Source organism: Ovis aries, chromosome 1 (genome assembly GCF_016772045.2).
Source record: "Ovis aries strain OAR_USU_Benz2616 breed Rambouillet chromosome 1, ARS-UI_Ramb_v3.0, whole genome shotgun sequence".
NCBI classification, from domain to species: domain Eukaryota; kingdom Metazoa; phylum Chordata; class Mammalia; order Artiodactyla; family Bovidae; genus Ovis; species Ovis aries.
This window is the reverse complement of record NC_056054.1, coordinates 255,814,713-255,820,911: the sequence shown is the minus strand read 5'-3', so window position 1 is coordinate 255,820,911 and position 6,199 is coordinate 255,814,713. Positions and strand designations below refer to the sequence as shown.

The following is a 6,199-nucleotide window of genomic DNA, read 5'->3' as shown; positions in this document are numbered from 1 at the left end:
GATTTTTGTGCTGTGTGGTTCCTATGTTTTTAGATGTTGCTGGGGTAAATAATAGTTATATTGGATTATAGTTGCAAATCATTAGTTGCTTTTTTTTTCCTTTCTGCAGAGAAAACAGTCTTATCTAGAAGGAAAGACATTTAGTGGTTTTGTTTCTTTTACTGAGATAAATGATACTGTAAATTGTACTTTTATAACTGAGTTATTTTTAGCCATTTGATTTTTTTTTAGTTTGTTGCCCCTTTGTGTTAACTGCTCTAATTTCAAACTGATAGTTCTTTAATTTTTCTAATTAGATAAGTAAACATTTAGGTAAGAAAAAAAAATAACACTATTCAAGTAAATTTAATGGTATAGCTCTATACACAGTCATTCATATATTTGTATATTCAGGTAAGCTGGAAGGAAATGTAACATTTAGAGGTTAAGGACTGGGGATTTGCTTTGTTTTCTTCATTCTGTGACCTACTTGAATTGTAAGGAAGTTAGTATAACTTACTTTTATTAGTAATCAGTTTATCAATAAATCACATCCATCACTGTTAAAACAAAACAAAAAATAAAATAAAAAAACTTTACTGGATGCACAGTGGTGGCATGTTGAACAGAGAGAGGCAAAGGACAGAGGCAGGGATCTGATTAATAAATTTATACAAGTGAGCTTTAAAGGGGTCTTTTTAATAACTCTTCAGTGTAAACTATCACCTAAAAAATCTTAATAATCTTATATTTATGCCACAATATTTTATATTATGGCAATATTATTCTACTACAGTTAAAAAAAAGTCCCCAAGTGTACAATGACTGTATATAAAATGCACTGACAAAAAATACACACTGACTGCAGTAAGCATCAGATTGAGTACATGTTGTTAATTCAACTTCAAAAATCAGCAATCTGTGGACACAGACTGTCACACATGACTGAAAAGAGATCAATTCTACCATAAATCTGTCCTCAGATCTAATATTGGATGCCTATCAAGCCATCACATATATCTGCTATATACAGTACTTTCCTCCATGGTATCAGATGCTTTGACATTGCTCCATAAGAACAATGGGGCCATTTGAAGGGAATATTAAATAGAATGATAAGGATAAGGCAGGAAAGGAAAGAGATGTTCACAAGATCTCTTAAGGAAAATATCTATTCTCAGCTCAGGTCAGTCGCTTAGTCGTGTCTGACTCTTTGTGACTCCATGAGCTGCAGCACGTCAGGCCTCCCTGTCCAACACCTACTCCCAGAGCCTACCCAAATTCATGTCCATTGAGTCAGTGATGCTATCCAACCATCTCATCCTCTGTCGTCCCCTTCTCCTCCTGCCCTCAATCTTTCCCAGCATCAGGGTCTTTTCAAATGAGTCAGCTCTTAATCAGGTGGCCAAAGTATTGGAGTTTCAGCTTCAATATAAGATCCTACAATAAACACCCAGGACTGATCTACTTTAGGATAGACTAGCTGGATCTCCTTGCAATCCAAGGGACTCTCAAGAGTCTTCTCCAACACCACAGTTCAAAAGCATCAATTCTTCGGCACTCAACTTTCTTCACAGTCCAACTCTCACATCCATATATAACCACTGGAAAAACCATAGCCTTGACTAGATGGACCTTTGTTGGCAAAGTAATGTCTCTGCTTTTGAAATATGCTGTCTAGGTTGGCCATAACTTTCCTTCCAAGGAGTAAGAATCTTTTAATTTCATGGCTGCAATCACCATCTGCAGTGATTTTGGAGCCCAGAAAAATAAAGTCTGACACTGTTTCCGCTATTTCCTCATCTATTTGCCATGATGTGATGGGACCAGATGCCATGATCTTAGTTTTCTGAATGTTAAGCTTTAAGTCAATTTTTTCACTCTCCTCTTTCACTTTCATCAAGAGGCTTTTAGTTCCTCTTCACTTTCTGCCATAAGGGTGGTATCATCTGCATATCTGAGATTATTGATATTTCTCCTGGCAATCTTGATTCCAGCTTGTGCTTCCTCCAGCCCAGCGTTTCTCATGATGTACTCTGCATAGAAGTTAAATAAGCAGGGTGACAATATACAGCCTTGATGCACTCCTTTTCTATTTGGAACCAGTCTGTTGTTCCATGTCCAGTTCTAACTGTTGCTTCCTGACCTGCATATAGGCTTCTCAAGAGGCAGGTCAGGTGGTCTGGTATTCCCATCTCTTTCAGAATTTTCCACAGTTGATTGTGATCCACACAGTCAAAGGCTTTAGCATAGTCAATAAAGCAGAAATAGATGTTTTTCTGGAACTCTCTTGCTTTTTCCATGATCCAGCAGATGTTGGCAATTTGGTCTCTGGTTCCTCTGCCTTTTCTAAAACCAGCTTGAACATCTGGAAGTTCACGGTTCACGTATTGCTGAAGCCTGGCTTGGAGAATTTTGAGCATTACTTTACTAGCATGTGAGATGAGTGCAACTGTGCGGTAGTTTGAGCATTCTATTGCATTGCCTTTCTTTGGGACTGGAATGAAAACTGACCTTTTCCAGTCCTGTGACCACTGCCAAGTTTTCCAAACTTGCTGGCATATTGAGTGCAGCACTTTCACAGCATCATCTTTCAGGATTTGAAATAGCTCTACTGGAATTCCATCACCTCCACTAGCTTTGTTTGTAGTGATGCTTCCTAAGGCCCACTTGACTTCACATTCCAAGATGCCTGGCTCTAGGTGAGTGATCACACCATCGTGATTAACTGGGTCGTGAAGATCTTTTTTGTATAGTTCTTCTGTGTATTCTTGCCACCTCTTCTTAATATCTTCTGCTTCTGTTAGGTCCATATCATTTCTGTCCTTTATTGTACCCATCTTTGCATGAAATGTTCCCCTGGTAGCTCTAATTTTCTTGAAGAGAGATCTAGTCTTTCCCATTCTATCGTTTTCTTCTATTTCTTTATACTGATTGCTGAGACAGGCCTTCTTATCTCTCCTTGCTATTCTTTGGAACTCTGCATTCAAATGGATATATCTTTCCTTTTCTCCTTTGTTTTTCGCTTCTCTTCTTTTCACAGCTATTTGTAAGGCCTCCTCAGACAGCCATTTTGCTTTTTTTGTATTTCTTTTTCCTGGGGATGGTTTTGATTCCTGTCTCCTGTACAATATCATGAACCTCTGTCCACAGTTCATCAGGCACTCCATCTATCAGGTCTAGTTCTTTAAATCTATTTCTCACTTCCACTGTATAATCATACGGGATTTGATTTAGGTCATACCTGAATGGTTTAGTAGAGAAATAACTTAATGGATTTAGTGGAGAAATCCACTGAATGGATCAGTGGAAAAATAACTTAAGAAAGAAGGGATGGTGCCAAAGCAAAAACAACACCCGATTGTGGATGTGACTGGTGATAGAAGCAAGGGCCAATGCTGTAAGAGCAATATTGCATAGGAACCTGGAATGTTAGGTCCATGAATCAAGGCAAATTGGAAGTGGTCAAACAGAAGATGGCAAGGGTGAACGTTGAAATTCTAGGAATCAGCAAACTAAAATGGACTGGAATGGGTGAATTTAACTCAGATGACCATTATATCTACTACTGCGGACAGGAATCCCTTAGAAGAAATGGAGAAGCCATTATAGTCAACAAAAGAGTCTGAAATGCAGTATTCGGATGCAATCTCAAAAATGACAGAATGAGCTCTGTTCGTTTCCAAGGCAAACCATTCCATATCACAGTAATCCAAGTCTATGCCCCAACCAGTAACGCTGAAGAAGCTGAAGTTGAATGATTCTATGAAGACCTACAAAACCTTTTAGAACTAACACCCAAAAAAGATGTCCTTTTCATTATAGGGGACTGGAAAGCAAAAGTAGGAAGTCAGGAAACACCTGGAGTAACAGGCAAATTCAGCCCTGGAGTACAGAACGAAGCAGGGTAAAGGCTAACAGAGTTTTGCCAAGAGAACACACTGGTCATAGCAAACACCCTCTTCCAACAACACAAGAGAATACTCTACATATGGACATCACCAGATGGCCAACATCGAAATCAGATTGATTATATTCTTTTCAGCCAAAGATGGAGAAGCTCTATACAGTCAGCAAAAACAAGACTGGGAGCTGACTGTGGCTCAGATCATGAACTCCTTATTGCCAAATTCAGCCTTAAATTGAAGAAAGTGGGGGAAACCACTAAACCATTCAGGTATGACCAGATCAAATTTAGTCTCAAGGAGAGCCAAACACAGAAAATGTATTGAGGGCAACTACTTGATCACAAGACAAGAAATGGTCACTCTGAGACTATGTTAATTGTTCCCAAGGTAAATCCACTTATTCCTCATTCTCAGGAAATACTAGGTCTATTTCATAAAACTAAACAACATATTTCTTAATGTTAATATTAAATTTTAAATCCTTATTTCCTAATGTCTCAATGATCTTTCATTTCTGCAGCTTTTTCCTAACATCTTTTAGCCAATCCATCTTAATATAAATTTAATATTTAAATAGTAAGTCCAGGATTTCTCTGGTGGTACAGTGGTTAGGACTCCACCTGCCAATGCAGAGGACACAGGTTCCATCCCTGGTTTGGAAAGATTTCACATGCCACAGAGCAACCAAGCCCGTGCCCACAGCTACTGAGCCCATGTGCTGCCACTGCTAAAGCCTAGAGCCTATGCTCTGCGACAAGGAAAGCCACCTCAGTGAGATGCTTACCCAGTGTGACCAGAGAATGGCCCCCACTCTCTGCAACTAAAGAAAACCTGTGCAAAGCAACGAAGATCCAGTGCAACCAAAAATAAATAAAAAGTACATCTGTAAGATTGCTGATGTATAAAATATCAACCATAATGGAAACAAAATAAGTAATGGGACTCTTAAGTATTATTCAAAAATTAATAAGGAGGGAATAGCATAAAATGGAACGTTTTCTGTTCTTTTAGAAATAATAAGCCTTCTCTGAAAACTACAGCGCTCTCTCTGATACCACAGTATCACAGCAGTTCAGAAGACCACTCTTCCTGGGCATATTACGAACATGAGTTTCTCCTGCTTTAGTCTGTTCAGGATTGTGGCAGTGACTTTCCATGGCACTGGGCAAATAGGAGTAATTTAAGAAGCACTCTACATCAAACAGAATATCTGGATAACTTACAGATTTCTCTCCTTCTTCTGGAAATAATCTCTAATATTCACAAAAAAAAATAATGTCAATGAATACAAAGTGTTAGCCACTCAGTAATGTCCGACTCTTTGCAACCCCATGGACTACAGTCTGCCAGGCTCCTCTGGCCATGGGACTTTCCTGGCGAAAATACTGGAGTGGGTTGCCATTCCCTTCTCCAGACAATCTTCCAAACCCAGGGATCAAAGTCAGGTCTCTCGTATTGCAGGCAGATTCTTTACCATCTGAGCCACCAGGGAAGCCCACTTTTCATATGCCCTGCACCCTAAAAACCGTTCAAATACCTTAAAGGACCTCCTCATTGCCACAAACTACACTGATAAGACCAGCATGGAAATCATTTCCTTGATTTGTTTTTCCCAAGAAAATGCTTTTTAAACACTATGTAACACCACAAAGACAAGAAAACTAGCATGAAAAACTCTTAATTGTGCATTCCTGCTTGCATTTGTCTCTTAATAGAAGGTAGCCTGTTAGCAGAATTATGTTAGCTACTAAAATTAGCTAAATAATTCAAAGAAGATATAAATCAAAAAATCTGTTCTCAAATAAAGGAAAAGCAAGTCACCAAAAAAAAAAAAAAAATCTATGGCAGTACCACATCTGATGAAAACAGAATAAAAACAATATCCAGAAATTCTTAAGAATGGTTAGGATGACATCATATCTTAGAATAATATTAGAGATTTATAACTAGTCAAATCTAATTGTGCATATTTCCTACGTTCAACAGTTAAAAGCTTATATTAACATTATAAGAATGTCGACATAGTGAAATATTGAATCCTTCCAGTAAAAACTGTCAAAACACAAGCCAGAAATGCAATGTATTATTTTTAAGATGGAAAACATTAACGTATTTCCAAGGAGAATTTTTAAATATAAAGGAATGCAAAAATATTAACGGTCTTTTAAAGGGCAGAGAAAATGTCCCTTCCAAGGCAGTAATATCATTTGTTAAATGTTACATTAAATGTAATAGCTAAAACAGGTATTTTACACGCATAGATATTCTGGTGGGAAGGGACGTTACATTACTTATGACTCTGAATGAAGTTT

At 38.0% G+C, this 6,199-nt stretch overlaps 1 protein-coding gene across 4 annotated transcripts in view; it reads right to left on the bottom strand.

Moving 5' to 3' along the window:
• The window catches only part of RYK (receptor like tyrosine kinase), a 112,330-nt gene that overhangs the window by 23,236 nt on the left and 82,895 nt on the right, over positions 1-6,199 (bottom strand). The window lies entirely within an intron of this gene.